General features: G+C 34.8%; 1 protein-coding gene across 10 annotated transcripts in view; it reads right to left on the bottom strand.

Moving 5' to 3' along the window:
- The window catches only part of GRM8 (glutamate metabotropic receptor 8), an 810,901-nt gene that overhangs the window by 26,042 nt on the left and 764,533 nt on the right, over positions 1–20,326 (bottom strand). Inside the window, exon 10 of one of the 10 annotated variants that reach the window (XR_002733955.1) lies at positions 6,264–6,332. The exons of the other annotated variants lie outside the window; for them this stretch is intronic. The gene's annotated coding sequence lies outside the window, so the exon portion shown is untranslated. The remainder of the gene's footprint in view (positions 1–6,263; positions 6,333–20,326) is intronic. 10 annotated transcript variants of the gene reach the window in all.

Raw genomic sequence — 20,326 nt, forward strand, 5'->3', positions numbered from 1 at the left:
AAAAAAAAAAAAAAAAAAAAAAAAAAAAAAAAAAAAAAAGACTTCTTCATCCATATATTTATATGTCATGAATTTCTATTGTATATCATATTATTGTCCTCAATTACTTAATCCCCGCTTCCTTATGATTGGACATCTTTGTCCATTGTCATATGGTTTTCAGAACCATGTCTTGGGGAAGAGCATTCTTCTCCATCCCATCCGTGTCTGGGTCCATTATGTGATATGTTTTAGACAATGAGTCATGAGCAGATACAGTACAGACCATGCATGAACAGAAGCTTTAAGCATCACTGATTGGTTAATCCTTGTTGTTTACATCTGTCAAGGGACGGTACATTCCAGATGAGGGCTGTCCTTCAGCAGTGGAACTAAACTCCTTAGTATGAAATGCAGGTCAGAAATAAAGTACTGTTGTTTTTGGAAGCCACTGATTTTGGGGTTGCTTATTATAGCAGCACACACAAGTTAAGTCTGACTAATATATTCTGGAAGTTCTTTAGTGTAGTTGGAAGGGCATTCTACTGAGTGTCAGAAAGTCACAAAATTAAACGCTTAACTTTGACACCCTTGGATATGGTAACTCCAGGCCAATAATTAACTTTTATGAGTCTTGTTTTTCATATGTAAAACAGAAAAAAGCTTCCTGACCTGGTAAACTCAGAGGGTTGGTTGTGAATAATGTATTAAAAAAGTGCTTGGAAAGTACTGAAATAACACAATTGTTGGGTGTTGATATTTTTCAGTATTGATATTTTACCTCAAGTACTTCTACCTCCATTTTTCTTTCAAATAAGAAATTTAGGAACTTCTTGCTTCACTAAATGTTGATCAGGGAGCAAGAGGGCTGAAACAAGAGATCCAAGCCAAAGATAGAACTAGATATAAAGATCAAGTCATCTGGCCAAGACTATAGTACAGTAAGAAACTTAGAAAACCCAAGTCAGGGTGGGAAAAATGAGACTTTTCTGCCTTACAGACCGAAGTAAAACCAAAGAGACAAAATATCAGGAGGAGAGCTCCTAGAAACTTAAGATAATAATAAACTGCATTTGTAATAGTTGATTATGTACTGGGCTCTTTGTAAGCACTTTACATGCATCCTTACTTTACATGAATTCACACAACTCTTTGAGGGAGGTGCTGTGTTTATTCCCACATTGCAGATGAAGAAACTGAGGTACAGCAATGTAAGGCCACCTACCTAAGGTCATAGTGCTAGTAAGTGCAGAGCCAGGTTCTCTGGCTCTAAAGTCTGTGTACTCAGTACTTCCCTTTTTCTGAATCTGTGATTCCACGGCTCTACAAAGGAAAGACAGCTGAGTTCCACAGATTTTGAGAAAATATATGACTCAATGAGATAAGAATATAAAAGAAAATTGATGATAAACTAAGGTAAACCTATCTATCCTTTGATGTAAAAAAGTGTTGCAACAATGCTTGAAATATGAACGGAGGTGGACGATATTTGATTATTGCTATTCAAGCCAGTAATTTCCCACTTGGATTCTGTTCTTTATAAAATATATAAAAATGACATATATGAAAAAATTATTTACAAAAATGTTCATTAGGAATTATTTATGAACAGTAAAAAGTTGGTGTAACCCAATAAACAAAAATACAATTGAGTATATAAATAATGGCACAGCCATTATTGGCATTATGAAGTAATATTAATAACATGGAAAGCAATATAATTTTAAGAATAATACATATTGAGGCCAGAACCATTTCTATACTATGATCTCAAGACAAACATTTCTCCCTAAGACCAGTTAGAAAGAAACAAACCAAAACGTTAACTCTGGCTGTTTATATACATTAGAACCATGAATGATGTTTACTTCCTTCTGGTATTTTGGTTCAAATTTTTCAAATTTTCAACAATGAATATAAATTATTTTTATAAAATAAAAAATAGTAGAACCTAAACAAAAAGATATAATCATTGTTTTACAAGTGCATGTGTGTGTGTGTGTTATTAAAACAACTAATAAAAGAATAGAAGTGAAATTACATTTCAATAGCTCCCTTTCACACCAGTGAAATAAACTATGCAAATCATATTTACTCAGTATCTCTTATCAACCAGACAAACTTATAAAAATATGATTGTATGAAGGTTAGAATGACTCTTTGAATATGGCAAAGCCTAAAGCCAATTGCATTTGTAGAAAATTACTTCTGTCATTGATATAGGAATGATCTTATTAACTTACAAAACAAATTTTTAAAACCCATAGAGTTTTATTTAGGGATGTAATAATTGAATAACTTTTTGCAAATACATATTTTTAGACAAATATTTATTTACTGTTAATTTTGCAATCATTTTGAATGCCAGTTCACATTTATTAATATATTGTTTCCAAAAGTCAATGAAAATTCTTTGTAAATGTATTTTACTTCAAAAGAAATACACATTATATGATTCATTCCATTAATATGTATGTGATCTATTTATATGCTTATTTATATTTATTCCAAGATTAGACAACATGAACTCAGAGTTCTACAATGCTTACTCTTCGATGAATTGCAGTGTGTCAAAATATATACAATTTATTGCCAAATATTTTACTTTAATTTTAACAAATTATGATCTTTTCATGACATAAATTTCCATTTTGTAACACTGACTAATTATTTTTTTGCAAAAAGTTCCAGTTGTTACTTTTTACATAGTATATTATATATATACATATTTTACACTATATTTAAATGAAGACAAATCTTGTATAGTTAGAATAGTGTGAATATTAATACTTTGGCCATAGACATTTAAAAGTACTTCTTAGATTTTTTCAGGTTTATTAATCTACTTTTAATAGTTGCATAATTTTTATACTATTGATAACATATATTAAAATAGTGGGTACAAACATAGAGTTACATGAAAGGGATAAGTTCTAGTGTTCAATAATACAGTAGAGTGACTATAGTTAACGAGAATTTGTTATATATTTCAAAACAGCTAGAAGAAAAGATTTGAAATGATCCCAACACAAAGAAACAATGTTTTATACTATGGATATCCTAAATACCCTGATTTGATCCTTACACTTGTATGCATAAGTCAAAATACCACATATACCCCAAAATATGTATAATTATTATGCATAAATAAAAATATTATACTGATATTATATATTTAGATTTTGTTTCTAGTTTGGGAACATGTTGTCTAAAATTACACCCTTCATTACTCCTTATCTTCCTTTTTTGATTTATTTTTCTCCCTATCATTTATAACCATCATATTTTTAAAATTATATGTGCTTATTTGTTTATTGTGAAACCTATAAAGCCAAGTATTGTATTTTCTGCTTTTCTCATTGCTGTATGTGCAGTGCCTATAACAATTTATTCAATAATTCTTTTTGGTTATTAGGTAGGTATTTCCAAAGAGTTTTCCAAAGTAGTTGAACTTACTAACACTGTAGTAGATGAAGATAATTTTAAATACTCTACATCCTTACCAGCATTTCAGATTGTCTTTTTTATTTTTGCCATTATGATGTGTTTGTACTATGTAAAATGTAGTTATAGTTTTCATTTGCAGTTTTCTATGATTAAAGAAGTTGAATTGCTTTTCCTATAATTATTGAGTATTCAAGTATCTCCTTCTGAAAGTGACCAAATTTTTTGCCCATTTTCTATTGAGTCATTTATCTTTTTTCTTATCAACTTTAACTCCTCCGTTACATATTCTGGATACAGTTTCTTGTATGTATAATGCAAATATCTTCCACTTCTTTTACTGGGTGGCTTGCCACCTTTTTATAGGTTTTGTCTTGACATCTATTTTGTCTGATAAATGTATAGCTACTCCTGTTCCTTTTTGGTTTCAATTAGCATGGAATATATTTTTCCATTCCTTTATTTTCGGTCTATACATCTTTATGGTGAAGTGTGTTTCTTGTAGGCAATAGATCATTGGGTCTTGCAGTTTTGTTCTTTTTATACTATGATTTTTATTTTATTTTATTTATTGTTAACACAGGAAATACATTTTTACTGAGTTATGTCCCTCTTGAATATTTTCTTTTTAAAATTAATCAATTTATTTTTTATTATACTTTAAATTCTAGGGTACATGTGCACAATGTGCAGGTTTGTTACGTATGTATACTTGTGCCACGTTGGTGTGCTGTACCCATTAACTCGTCATTTACATTAGGTATATCTCCTAATACTATCCTTCCCCCCTCCCCCACCCCATGACAGGCACCGGTGTGTGATGTTCCCCTTCCTGCGTCCAGGTGTTCTCATTGTTCAATTCCCACCTAGGAGTGAGAACAGTATATTACAAGGCTACAGTAACCAAAACAGCATGGTACTGGTACCAAAACAGAGATATAGACCAATGGAACAGAACAGAGCCCTCAGAAATAATACCACACATCTACAACCATCTGATCTTTGACAAACCTGACAAAACCAAGAAATGGGGAAAGGATTCCCTATTTAATAAATGGTGCTGGGAAAACTGGCTAGCCATATGTAGAAAGCTGAAACTGGATCCCTTCCTTACACCTGATACAAAAGTTAATTTAAGATGGATTCGAGACTTAAATGTTAGACCTAAAACCATAAAAACCCTAGAAGAAAACCTAGGCAATACCATTCAGGACATAGGCATGTGCAAGGACTTCATGTCTAAAACACCAAAAGCAACGGCAACAAAAGCCAAAATTGACAGATGGGATCTAATTAAACTAAAGAGCATCTGCACAGCAAAAGACGCTACCATCAGAGTGACCAGGCAACCTCCAGAATGGGAGAAAATTTTTGCAAGCTAGTCATCTGACAAAGGGCTAATATCCAGAACCTACAAAAAACTCTAACAAATTTACAGGAAAAAAACAAACAGCCCCATCAAAAAGTAGATGAAGGATATGAACAGACACTTCTCAAAAGAAGACATTTATGCAGCCGACAGACACTTGAAAAAATGCTCATCATCACTCACTATCAGAGAAATGCAAATCAAAACCACAATGAGATACCATATCACACCAGTTAGAAAGGCGATCATTAAAAAGTCAGGAAACAACAGGTGCTGGAGAGGATGTGGAGAAATAGGAACACTTTTACACTGTTGGTGGGACCATAAACTAGTTCAACCATTGTGGAAGACAGTGTGGCGGTTCCTCAAGGATCTAGAACTAGAAATACCATTTGACCCAGCCATCCCATTACTGGGTATATACCCAAAGGATTATAAATCGTGCTGCTATAAAGTCATATGCACACATATGTTTACTGCGGCATTATTCACAGCAGCAAAGACTTGGAACCAACCCAAATGTCCATCAATGACAGACTGGATTAAGAAAATGTGGCACATATACACCATGGAATACTATGCAGCCTTAAAAAAGGATGAGTTCATGTCTTTGAAGGGACATGGATGCAGCTGGAAACCATCGATCTATATTATGATTTTTTAATCCATTCTGTCACTCTGTCTTTTGATTGAAGAGTTTAGCCCATTTACATTCAATGGTATTATTGATAAGTAAGGACTTACTCTTGCTATTTTTTAATTTGTTTCCTGATTGTTTTGTGGCCTCCTCTTCCTTCCTGAATTCCTTTCAGTGGAGGTGATCTTTCTCTGTGGGTATGTTTTAATTTTTTGCTAATTTTTCGTTATGTATCTGTTGTATGCTTTTTGATTTGAGGTTGCCATGAGGCTTGCAAATATCATCTTAATTTTTTAGACTGATGACAACTATTATTTTAAACTCATGACAATGTAACACTTATTATATAAACAAACAAATAAGCAAAGATAAAACTATTAAAAACTCTAAAGTTTTAACTTCATCCCCCCACTTTTGAGCTTTTTGTTGTTTCCATGTATATCTTACTGTATTGTCTATGTCCTGAAAAGTTGTTGTAGTTATTATTTTTGATGGGTTCATTTCTTTGTCTTTTTACTCAAGATGGGTAGTTTACACGTGATAATTACAGTATCATAATAGTCTGTGTTTTTCTGTATCCTTAATATTACTGGTAAGTTTTGTACTTTCATATTATTTCTTCCTTGCTTCCCTAGCATATTTTTGGATATCAAATTCTCTCAGCTACCTATGTTGAAAAAGAATTTCCACAACCCTCCATTGTGACCATTATCATGAATCAGGTGAACATATATGACTGGGACTATATCTCGACTCTATTCCATTCCATTGGGCTATTTTTCCATCCTTGTATCAATACCTGCTGCTTTGTTACTGCATAATTTGATAGCAAACTTCAATACTTGGTAGTATATGTCTTCCAACTTATTTTTTTTCTCCAGACTGTCTTGGCTCTTCTTGGTCCTATATAATTCCATAAAAATTTTAGAGTCAGCTTGCCAATTTTCGATATAAACACACACACACACACACACACACACACACACACACACCCCTACTGGAATTTTGATTAGGATTGCATTAATATATAGTTCAGTCTGGGTATTTGATATCTTTATAAAATTGAATCTTCTGGTCCATGAATTTTTATATACTTCCATTTACTCAAGTCCTCTTTAATTTGTTTCTATACTGTTTCGTAGTTTTCGATGTAAAGGTCATTTATTTTGTTAGATATATTTTTAGTTATTTGATATTTATGCTGTTGTAAATTTTTTATTTTATTTTTATGTATTCATTGCTTCTACATAGAAATGTAATTTTGTATATTGATCTTATATTCAGTAAACTTGTTAAACTTACTTATTGATTCTAACAGTTTATCTGTAATTTCTTTTGGAATATCTTTACACAGAATTTATGTCATCTGCAAATATTGAATCTTACCTTTTCTTTCTAAACTTTATGTCTTCTTTTTGTTGTCTTGCAGTAGATAGGAACATCAGTACAATATTGACTAACAGAGATTATTTTCATTATTAAAAACAAGTAGGCATCCTTGCTTTTTTCCCAAATCCAGGAAGAAAGTTTTTAGCAATTCACTGTTAAGTATGATATCTGCTGCATTTTATAAGGTGCTTATTATCAGATTAGATAAATTCTCTTATATACTTAGTTTGCTAATAATGCATTTTAAGTTATAAATAGATATTGATTTAAATGAAGTTTAGTTAATTTTAAAAAGTTTGCCTTTTTATACTTTTTCAGTCTTCCTGTCAACAACAGTGTATCTTTCATTCAAATCTTGTTTTCAGTCTTTCAGTGGAATCCTGTAATTTTCTTAAAACAGGTGCTATTCTTTTAGGTAGAATTGTTCTGAAGAATGTAATGGTTCCATTATAAAGAGGGTATTTTTTAATCCATCACATTTTCTAACAGGTTATTGATAGGCTGTAAGAGAGCTGTTGATTTTTTTTCTATTTAAAATGCATCTGGTCATTGTATCCCTTATTAATGTAAGATGCATTTACTTGATGTCAGTTGATATTCTAGGAATATGATAGTTGAAAAAAGAAAGATTATTTTTCCCCTTTCTTTTGAAGAAGTAGAATTCTTGATTCTGTATAATGTCCTTATTAGTCAGGGTTCTCCAATTACTAATTTCCTATTGATATATGTATATATTACGGAAATTGGCTCACACAATGATAGAGGCTAAGCATGTCCATGATCTGCCATCTGCAGGCTGGGGAATCAGAAAAGTTAGTGGCATAATTCAAAGTCCAAAGACCTGAGAACCAGGGGAACCAATGATGGAAGTTCTGATCCGATTCCAAAGGCCTGATATCCCAGAGCAGAAAAAAGCAGATACCCCAGCTCAAGAAGAGAGACTGAATTGTCCCTTCCTATACCTTTTTGTTCTATTCAGGCCATCAATGGATTGGAAGATGCCCACCCACACTGGTGGAGGGGTGGTCTTCTTTACTCAGTCTACCTATTCAAATGCTAACCTCTTCTGGAAACAAACTCATAAAGATACCCAGAAAGAACGCTTTATTGGCTATATGGCATCCCTTTGCCCAGTCAAGTTGACACAAAAAATTAATCCTCAGGACATACTGCATTGGCCTTGAATTTGTGGGTAAATTCTAAATAAAATTAAGGAATAAACATTCTTTTATCATTATTACTATACTTTAAGTTCGGGGATACATGTGCAGAACATGCAGGTTTGTTACATAGGTATACACATGCCATGGTGGTTTGCTGCACCCATCAACCCGTCATCTACATTACGTATTTCTCCTAACGCTATCCCTCCCCTTGCTCCCCAGCCCCCAATATGCTTCAGTGTGTGATATTCGCCTCCCTGTGCCGATGTGTTCTCATTGTTCAGCTCCCACTTATGAGTAAGAACATGCGGTGTTTGGTTTTCTGTTCTTGTGTTAGTTTATTTTGTTGCTGAGTTTTCAAGAATGCCTCTATTATCTTATCATTATGAATAGCTTTAATTCTTTAAGACACATTTTCTTCATTAGCAAATGAGAGCATTTTTCTATTACTAGTTTTCACACTGATTTCTTTTCTTTTAAAAAACAGCAGATATAGACAACTTCAAGCTTTTTTCATTTTCCATTTAGAGTATCTTAAGGCTTTTATGATTAGACAAAATAATTAGATTTCCTTGTATATTTAATATATTCTCATTGTGACAGTATTTTAATTCTATTGAATTGTTGCTTCCACTATTTTATTTACTCTTTTACATCTATATTTATAAATATAGTTACTCTAGTTCCTTTTTAAAAAGAGTGTATACACTTAATAATGTATTACCTTACAATAACTAACATGTTATGAATTACTATGTGTGCTTAACACAAAATACTTAGTGTTTATCTCAGGGAAGGGCAGAAAAAATTAAAATATATTTTGAAAACAAAATCAAATATGTTTAAGAATTTTTTTTTCAATTCCATTGCATACAAATGTTCATGTAAATGCTGGGGCTTCATAAACATATCAAAGAATGAGGTCAATGTATTTGGTTGTGATACTTAATAAACTTCTATTTACCATTCTCAGAACATATCCATGTGGAATTTGGTCTCATGGAAACTTTTTTTAAATCATTTTCCAGGCATAGATATATAGTGGCAAATGATTTAATATAATCAAACTTCAATTTCCTCATCTATAAAGCTTTTATAACAATATCATCTCTAATTGTCTCACTAGATAATTATAAAAATAAATAAGATAATGCATATGAAATTGCCTCATAAACCATGAAGACCATAAAGCACTGTAGGACATTTTGAATATCTGGTGTTGACCATAAAATTTCAATATCTGTCCTTGTCACTTGCCTACAATTCCAGAGAGACAACTGGTGCAAAAATAATTGAAATATTGAATAACAAGAAAAAAGACAGTGTACCATTGACATTATATTGAAAGTTTTTGTATCCAGCTAAATCTCTCTCTCTCCTCTACTATTCTTCTTGATATTAACATATACATTGATGGTCCACCCAATTCCTTGGCCTTTCAATCCTTTTCATTTCTCACTTGCAATAATCATTTTCTCTCATTTGTCTTAATAATAATTGCACACTTGCCAATGTCTTAACTTCAAGCATCCTGAGCTCTGACCACTACTCTACTTTTTCAAGCCTATTTCTTCTCTTACAACATCAAAAATTCTTCAATCCTACAATTTCCTGCAATACTCTAGGATGTACGCCCTCTCATCTTCATCTATTCCTTCATGATCTGTCTTGGATTTCATTGTTATTAAAAGCATTGCTTTGCAAAATCCTTCACTTCTTTGTTCCTTTCTCCTGCCATTGCCTGTGTCCAAAAAAGAAAGTTCCAACCCGCTAAAATCTAACTCGCTGCTGCTTCTATTGTAAAAGTGCTAAAAGCTACCAGAATGCTGAAAGTTAGTTTGTTGTAGATTAGACTCATTTTAAACGGTTAATGATAAGCCTCCAGTGAATCTCAGGCAGCACGCTATACTATTAGATAGTCCTCTTCAATCTTACCCTTCAAGAACATGACCAATTCATGTATCTTTCCTAAAAACTGCAATACCTCCCTCTTCTCTTAACTTTTAATTGATAAAATAGTTCTTATCTCACAAAGAAAATAGAAAAGACAACTAGAGAACTTCCACAAACTTCTATACAACTTTCAACAATCTACTGGCTCCTTTAATCTTTGTTTCAGCATTTGTTGTTGTTAGTATGTAAGACCAACACCCACTTGTGCATAAGATCCCATCTCCTTCACCTAACAAAGGACCCACTTGGAACTTGTTTTCCTCACATACCTGCATTTTCAATTTTACCAGAGAATAATCTATCTACTGAATTATTATTGTCATACTAGAAAGACGCTACCACATTCTATCTTACAAAAAGTCTTCTGAGATTCTCTAACTCACAACTATTTTTAAAAACCAATTTTCACCATTCTACAGTAAAATTCAGTGAAACTGTTATCTATATTTGCTGAATCCACTTGCTTTCCTTTTATTCTTTTCTGAACCTACTCCAATTAGGCTTTCCCTTCACTCCTTTATGAAAACTGCTTTTGTCAAGTTAACCCCCATGTTGTCAAATCATTTCTCCATCTGATATGGTTTGGCTATGTCCCCACCCAAATATCATTTTGAACAGTAGCCCCCACAATCCCCACATGTCATGGGAGGGACTCAGTGGGAGGGAATTGAATGATGAGGGTGGTTACCTCCATGCTATTTGTGTGATAGTGAGTGAGTTCTCTTGAGAGCTGATGGTTTAGTAAGAGGCTTCCCCTCACTCCTTTGCTCTGCACTTCTCCTTCCTGCTGCCATGTGAAGAAGGATGTGTTTATTTCTCCTTCTGCCATGATTCTAAGTTACCTGAGGCCCTCCCAGCCATACTGAACTATGTGTCAATTAAACCTCTTTCCTTTATAAATTACCCAGTCTTGAGTATGTCTTTATCAGCAGTGTGAGAAAGGACTAATACATTAAATTGGTACTGGTAGAGTGGGGTACTGCTAGTAAGATGCATGAAAATGTGGAAACAACTTTGGAACTGGGTAAGTAACAGGCAGAGGTTGGAAGAGTGTGGAAGTCTCAGAAGAAGACAGGATGATATGGGAAACTTTGGAGCTTCCTAGAGACTTTTTGAATGGTTTTGACCAAAATGCTGATAGTAATATCAACAATGATTCCAGGCTGAGGTGGTCTCAGATGGAAATAAGAAACATATTGGGAACTGGAGCAAAGGTAATTCTTGTCATGCTTTAGCAAATAGACTGGTGGCATTTTGCCCTGCCTTAGAGATCTGTGGAACTGTGGAACTTGAGAGAGATGATTTAGGGTATCTGGCAGAAGAAATTTCTAAGCAGCGAAGCATTCAAGATGTGACTTGGGTGCCCTAAAAGGCATTCAGTTTTATTCATTCACAAAGATATGGGTTGGAATTGAAACTTATTTTTAAATGGAAGCAGAGCATAAAAGTTTGAAAAATCTGCAGCTGACAATGTAACAGAAACAAAAACGTATTTTCTGAGGAGAAATTCAAGCCAGCTGCAGAAATTTGCACAAGTAATGAGCAGCCAAATGTTCATTGTCAAGACAATGGGGAAAATGTCTCCAGAGCATGTCAGAGGTCTTCACGGCAGCTCCTCCCATCACAGGCCTGGAGGCCTGGGGGGGAAAATGGTTTCCTGGGCAGAGTCCAGGGCCCTACTGCATGCAGTCTCGGGGCTTGGTGCCCTGAGTCCCAGCCATGAGTAAAAGGGCCAATGTACAGCTCAGGCTATTGCTTCAGAGGGTACAAGCCACAAGCTTTGGCAGTTTATACACAGTGTTCAGCCTGTGGGTGCACAAAAGTCAAGAATTGAGATTTGGTAACCTCTGCCTAGAATTCAGAGGATGTATGGAAATGTCTGGATGTCCAGGCAGAGGTGTGCTGCAGGGGCAACCTGGAGAACCTCTGCTAGGGCAGTACAGAAGGAAAATGTGGGATGAGAGTCTCCACACAGAGTCCTCACTTGGGCACTGCCTAGTGGAGTTGTGAGAAGAGCATCATTGTCCTCCAGACTCCAGAATGGTAGATCCACCTAGAGCTTGCACTTTGCATTTGGAAAAGCTGCAGACATTCAATGCCAGCCCATGAAAGCAGATGGAACTGAGGTGGTATTCTGCAAAGCCACAGGGACAAAGCTACACAAAACCATGGGAACCCACCTCTTGCATTGGCATGACCTGGATGTGAAACACGTAGTCAAAGGAGATTATTTTGGAGCTTTAAGATTTGATGGTCCTGCTAGATTTCAAACTTGCATGGGGTCTCTAGCCCCTTCATTTTGGTGAATTTCTCCCATTGGGAATAGGTGTATTTACCCAATGCCTGTACCCGCAATGTATCTAGGAAGTAACTAACTTGTTTTTAATTTTGTAAGCTCATAGGCAGAAGGGATTTGCCTTGTCTCACATGAAATTTTTAACTGCAGACTTTTGAGTTAATGCTAAAATTAGTTAAGACTTTAGGGGACTGCTGGGAAGGCATATTTGGTTTTGAAACGTGAGGATATGAGATTTGTGAGGGGCCAGCTTGGAATAATATGCTTAGGCTTTGTGTCCCCACCCAAATCTTATCTTGAATTATAGCTCCCATAATCCCCATGTCTCTTGGGAGGGACCCGTTTGGAGGTGATTTAATCATGGGGTCAGGTTTTTCCCATCTGTTCTCATGGTAGTGAATATGTCTCATGAGATCTGCCGGTTTTATAAAGGGCAGTTACCCTGCACACAATCTCTTGCCTGTCACAATGTAAGATGTGCCTTTGCTCCTCCTTCACCTTCCACCATGATTGTGATGCCTCCTGAGCCATGTGGAACTATGAATCCATTAAACCTTTTTTCTTTATAAATTACCCAGTCTCAGGTATTTCTTCATAGCAGTATGAAAATGGACTAATGTATCATTTTTATATTCATTGATTTCTCAGCAATATCTCACACACTTAATTATCTCAATTAGTTTCAGTTGATGTCCTAAAACAATTTGGAATGTTTTAGCTAGACTTCCAGCTAAAGAGTGTTTGCAAAGGAGGTATTCAAAATACACACACACACGCATACACACACACACACACACACACACACACACACACATATATATATATATATATATATATATATATATATATATATATATATATTTGGAGGCAGGGTCTCACTATGTCACCCAGGTTAGAGTGCAGTAGCAAGATCTTGGCTCACTGCATCACCTACCTCCCACCTCAGCCTACTGAGTAGCTGGGACTATGAGCATAGGCCACCATGCTTGCTTAATTTTTTAATTTTTTGTAGAGATGAGGTTTCACCACATTGCCCAGGCTGGTCTTGAAATCCTGGGCTCAAGTAATCTGCCTGGGATCCCAAAGAGCTGGGATTTAGGGCATGAGCAACCATGCCCAACCTATATGTATTTTTAATCCTTAACTGAACACCTATGTTAATCCTCAAAAGACTTTAAAGAGTCCTAGAGATATGCCATGAGTTGAATAGCAAATTTTCTTGAAGGAAGCTACTGGACTGCTTATATAGCATTTTTCTTCCTAGGCTTGCAGGGGAGGGTTTCCCTGCCTCACATAAGACTGGTATGTAAGAAACAACAGCACATGGAAAGCATCATTCATTCAGCAAAATCAAGTAGGTTTTATCCCTGGGATGTAAAGATGGTTTCATGTATACAAATCAATTAATGTGATACACCACATTTATAGAACAAAGGATAAAAATTATATGATCATCTCAATAGATGCAGAAAAGACATTTGACAAAATTCAACATCCTTTCACGATAAAAATAATTCTCAACAAATTAGGTGGAAAGATCCTCAACATAACAAATGCCATATATAACAAAATCACAGCTAACATCATACTCAGTGGTGAAAAGCTGATAGATGTTCCTCTAAGATGAGGAACAAGACAAGGGTGCCTACTTTTGCCATTTCTATTCAACACAGTACTGGGAGTTGTAGCCAAAGCAATTATACAAAAATAAAAAGATAAACGTCATCCTAATCAGAATGAAAGAAGTGAAATGATTAATGTTTATAAATGGCATGATTTTACATACAGGAAAACCTAAAAATGAAAAAAACTGTTAGCATAAACAAATTCAGTATAGTTGCAGGATACAAAATCAATACATAAAAATCAGTTGAATTTCTATACACTAAATAACAAACTATCCAATTAAGAAAAAAATTCTATGTGCCATCACATCAAAAAGAATAAAATAAAAATACATAGACAAAAGTTTAAGGAGGTGGAAGTGTAGGGAGACCCCCTGAAACTATTGTTATGGAATAAAAGATGAAATGCTCCTGATTATTGTAAATACAAAATTGCATGCAGGATTGTGTAGAGACAATGTCAGGCTGGACTGCCAGAATGAGCCAACAGTGCATGATGTGCTTCCCCCTGCAGAGAGCCTATGAATGGATGTGCAGTCAGGGAGGTTTCACATCACCAAGAGTTCTATCCCAGAAAAGCAGATGTTCACAGCTCTGGGAATGGAATGCGACCCTTGTGGAAAGCCTATAAATGGATGCATGGGGGTCGCCTGTCCATATGGATAAGATAGGGCTATAAACGCCCTCATCTTGCTGCTGCTCTTGTAGGGCTCTTTAGGGTTAAAGCATACTCCCTTCTGAGAAATTCTAGTCTAACCGGCTGTCTAACTTCCCGTCCTGTTTATATGAATTGTTTGTAACCAGCTTTTGCTGCAACTGTTACTGCTGATTAATATCTTGCTAATCATAGGTTATGGAAAGACTGTGTTCCTGTTTTAAGGCTCTGTTAGAAATTACTGATGCACACACTATATTGTAAATTCTTATCTCTGTATACTGTACTTGGGCATACAGATGTTATGTTAAAGAATTATTACTTCATCCCCATGTGACCATCTCACCTCATAATCAAATGACCCTAAATCCCTCAATAACCTACCCACACCCTCACTAAACTTAATAATAAATGCTGGCATATCCAGTGTATTGTTGGCACCACGGGACCAGAAGGCAGATACGCCCCTGGACCCAACTTTTACTATCTTGTGTGTGTCTATTATTTCTCAACCTGCCGATCCATCTAGGAACAAAGAGAGAGCCCCGTTGCATTGTGGGCTGCTGGCCAGATCCTGCAATATGGAAGATCTTTGTACTGACAACCATAAGACACTGATGAAAAAAATTAAAGAAAGACACAAATAAGTGGAAAGATATCGCATGTTCATGAATTGGAATAATTAATATTATTAAACCTAATAATGCTCTTAATGTGGTTTATTAATTAAAAAGTATCCTACCACAATTTAGACATAAAAAAAAAAAAATATTGTTAAAAGTCTCATACTACCCAACATGATCTACAAATTCAAGGTAATGCCTATCAAAATTAAAATGACTTTTTAAAAACAGAAATAGGAAAAATAATCCTAAAATTGTATGGAACCACACATAACCCCAAATAGCCAAAGTAATCTTGAGAAAGAAGAACAAAGTTGAAGACATCAGACTGCCTGATTAGAAACTATATTACAAAGCTATAATAATCAAAACAGCATGGTACTGGCATAAAAACAGACTTATAGACCAATGGAACACAATAAAGAGCTCAGAAATAAAGCTACACATATGCAGTCACCTAATTTTTGACAAGGGCTCCAAAAATATGCAATGGGGAAAGCATCATCCAACAAATGGTGGTGGTAAAACTGGATATTCACATGAAAAATAATGAAATTCAAGTTTTATCTTATATCATACAAAAAAAAATAACTCAAAATGAATGCATTTTGAACATGTATGATCTGAAACCCTAAAACTCTTTGAATAAAACACAGGGAAAAGCTCCTTTATGTTGGTCTTGGCAAGGTTTTTTTATACAACACCAAAAACACCGGCAACAAAAGTAAAAATAAACAAGTGGGATTACATCAAATTAAAAAGCTTCTGCAGCCTGTAATTCCAGCAACTCATGAGGCTGAGGTGGGAGGACAGCTTAAGGCCAGGAGTTTGAGACAAACTAAGTTATGTTGTTTAGAGACTGGGCAACATAGCAATACTCATCTCCAAAAATATGAAAACAAAACGATTAGCTAGGCATGGTGGCATATGCCTGTAGTTCCAGCTAGGAGGCTGAGGTAGACGGGTTACTTCAGCCTAGGAGTTCCAGGCTGCAGTGAGCTATGATTGTGCCACTGCACTCTAGCCTGGGTAACAGAAAAAGCCATCTCTAAAACAAACAAACAAACAAACAAACAAACAAACAAACAAACAAACAAAAAGCTTCTGTGCAGGAAAGGAAACAGCAAATAAAAATACAAGTTGTGAAATAGAGAAAGTATTTGCAAACCATACACCTAACAATGGATTATGTCCAAAATATATAAGAAAGTCATACAATTCAATAGCAAAAGAAACCCCTGATTTTAAAATGGGCAAAGGACCTGAATAGACATTTTTTCAAAGAGGATATACAAACGGCCAACGGGTATACGAAAAGACACTCAACAATAATCATCATCAAGGAAATGCAAATCAAAACAACAATCACACATTACCTCACACCTGTTAGATTGGCTATTAGAAAAAGAAAAAAATAACAAATGTTAACAAGGATGTGGAGAAAAGGAAAACATCGCACACTATTTATAGGGATGTAAATTGTTATACCCATTATGCAAAACAATATGAAGAACCCTCAAAAAATAAAAAAAAAAAAAAGTACTGCCATACAGTCTAGCACTTTGGGTATATATCTAAAACGAATGAAATCAGTATCTCAAGGAGATATCTACACTTCCATATTCATTGCAGCATTATTCACAATAGCAGAGATATGGAAATAACCTAAGTATCTGTCAGCAGGAAATGAATTTTAAAAGTGGGATATATTCAATTCTTTAATAGAATATTATTCAGCCTTAAAAAGAAAAGAAATTCTAACATATGGTACAACATGGATGAACTTGGAGAACATTATGCTAAGTGAAGTAAGGCAGACATAGAAAAATAAATATTGCATTATCCCACTTATATGTGGAAGCTAAAAAAGTTGAACTTATAGAAGCAGAGACTGGAATCTTGCTTGGCAGGAGCTGGCGGGTGGGGAAAATGGGGTAATGTTGGTCAAATAGTACAAAGTTTCAGTTATACAACAAATCAGTTCTGGAGATTTAATGTGGCAGTATGGTGACTGTATTGTATACTAAAAATGTGTTAAGAGAGCAGATCTTAAGTGTTCTCACCTGACACATAGACACAAAGATAATTATGTGAGGTGAGTAATACGTTAATTAACTTTATTTTGGTAATTATTTCCACAATGTATACATGTATGAAATCATGTCAGATATCTTAAATATATATATTTTTATTTGCCAATTATGTTTTAATGAAGAGAGTGAGAAAAGGAGGAAAGAGAGAAAGAGAGAGAGAGAGAAAGAGAAAAAGAAAGGAAAGAAAGAAAAGAGGAAGGAAGGAAGGGAAGAAGGGAGGAAGGGAAGGAGTGACAAAGGGAGGAGGGAGGGAGGAAGGAAAGAAGGGAGGGAGGGAAAATAGGAAAGAAATTTTAAAAACTTTTCTACCAAGACAATTTATTTAGAGTATTGTGTTACTTTCCTGTGGCTGTTCTAACAAATTCACACAAACTGGGTGGATAGAAGAAACAACAGAAGTTTCTTTTGTTTGTTTTCAAGTCTGGAGACCAAAAGTTCAAAATCAAGGTGTTGGCCATGCTGTTCTGTCGTTCCCTCTTCTAGCTTCTGATGGCTCCAAGCATTCCTTGGTTGATGGCTGCATAATTCCAATCTCTGCTTCCATGTCCATATGGCCTTCTCCTCTACTCTAAGGACACTTTCATTGGATTCAGGTCCCATTTGGCTAACTCAGGATGATTACAGAGCAAAATCATTAACTTTAGATCTGCTAAGGCCCCTTTTCCATGTAAGATCACATTTACAGGATCCAGAGGTTAGGAAGTACACCTATCTTTTTGGGAGACACTATTTAACACACAACAATTATTAATCTTGTCTCTTGCTTTATCCTTTCTTGCCTTAATTTTCTTTTCTTTGTTCTGAATGCCACGTTTACTTTATACTTTAATATTCTGATTTTAAGGATTTACGTATATTGCCTTAAATCCATCTTGAGCAAGGTAAAACATAAATATGAGATTATTCTTTAGATATAAAAAGCTGGATCAGAGACATTACTGGCATGAGATAAGGAAATCAAAGATCACGTCTCTGGTCAGTTTCAATTTTTTCCTGTTTACCTATGATTATTTTTCTCATTGTTAGAATAATTAATATCTGAGTAAACAATTTATTTAATTTTCATGTTTTTGTACATTTAGACAAAATTCAGATTAAAAGCAATATTTGTGCACACTGTTTATTACATTAAAAAATGGTTTCTCTTAGAAGCTATAAAATTGTCTTCAAAGTAGCCAAATGATATCAGCATGCTAACTGAGAAATCTAATTCCTCTCAAAATTCATGCTGGTAATCACTAGAAAGTATTAGAGCTTTGGGATGAGTTAGACCTAGATTTGAAAACTAGGTCGAACACTAAATGGCTGTGCTAATTTTTAGTAATCTTCTTGCCCTCTCTACTATTGGGGCTCCTAGTTTTTACCGCATGAACTAACACCACAATATACTTATGATAAAGAATATGAAGAACTGGGAGGCTAAGGCAGGAGAAAGGCGTGAATCTCGAAGGGCGGAGCTTGCAGTGAGTGGAGATGGCGCCACTGCACTCCAGCCTAGGCGACAGAGCAAGACTCCGTCTCAAAAAAAAAAAACCAAGAATATGAAGAATCAATACTGTCCTAGATCAAAGCAGAAATGTATAACATAATAGTAATTTTTATAATTAAATATGGATACATCTGTTTTCAAAAGAGGGGTAGCTGGTAATGGGCTAGATATTTTCACATATTTCTCAGAACATAATCTTTAGTCTCTACATCAATCATGATATTAATTTTCTTTTGCTTGAAATTGTGACAAACCTCAACTACCTTAGCCTTTTATGCTAAAAATCTACACTAGTAAATATATGATAATATTCTGTTCTTCACAAGAAAATGAAATGATCCTAATCTTGTGTTGGTAAACTGAATTACTTTTAATGTAATGGAAGAGAGTTGTGCATTAAGACTTTTTAAAAGAAAGTTATTGATACAGAATTCATATATCCACTTAAAGTACACAATTCAGAAGTTTTTAGTATATTCAGAGTTTTGCAACCATAAATGTAATCTAATTTTAGAATATTTTATTCTCCCTGTACCCATTAGCAATATTCTCCATTATCCCTTACCCTAGCTCTAGGTAATCACTAACCTACTATATGTCTCTGTGTATCTGCCTAAATCTGGACATTTTATAAAAACAGACTCATACTATATGCAATCTTTTGTGATTGCCTTCTTTCATATAGCATAATGTTTTCAAGGTTTATCCATTTCATAGCATGTATCAGTACTTAATTTATTTTGGTTGCCAAATAATATTTCATCATATAGATAAACCAGTTTGTGTTTATCCATTAATCAGCTGATATTTATTTGGGTTGTTTCCAGTTTTTGGCTGTTTTAAATAATGGTACTATGAACATTTATGTACAGATTTTTATGTGGACTATAAAACTTTATCATGGAGATGATAGATAGATAGATAGATAGATAGATAGACAGACAGACAGACAGATAGAACCACTGGGTTATATAGAAACTATATTTAACATTTTGAGGAACTGCCAAATTGTCTTCCAAAGTAGCTCTATCATATTATAATTTCCTCAGCAATATACAAGGTTCAAATTTCTCCACACTTTTAAACACTTGTTGTCTATCTATTTTTATTTACGACATGACCAAGAGGGAAAAAAAATCAACCAGAATGTGATGGCAACCCAAAGTGGAATGCAGACTGTGACAAATCAGTCTAACCATATTACAAATAAACTATATAATGAGACTGAAGTAGGTGAAGAAGAAAGGAAATGACCTGAGTAACTGTAAAATGGTGTTTTGGGCCAGGCTCAGTGGTGCAAGCCAGTAATCGCAGCACTTTGGGAAGCAGAGGCAGGCAGATCACATGAGGCCATGAGTTTGAGACCCACCTGGTCAACATGGTGAAATTCTATCTCTACTAAAAATACAAAAATGAGCTGGGTGTGGTGGTGCAGGCCTGTACTCCCAGCTACTTGGGAGATGAAGCACAAGAATTGTGCTAACCTGAGAGGCAGAGGTTGAGGTTAGCTGAAATTGTGCCACTGCACTCCAGTCTGGTTGACAGAGTGAGACTCTGTCTCAAAAAATAAATAAATAAATAAATAAATAAATAAATAAATAAATAAATAAA

Source organism: Piliocolobus tephrosceles, chromosome 8 (assembly GCF_002776525.5).
Source record: "Piliocolobus tephrosceles isolate RC106 chromosome 8, ASM277652v3, whole genome shotgun sequence".
NCBI lineage: Eukaryota > Metazoa > Chordata > Mammalia > Primates > Cercopithecidae > Piliocolobus > Piliocolobus tephrosceles.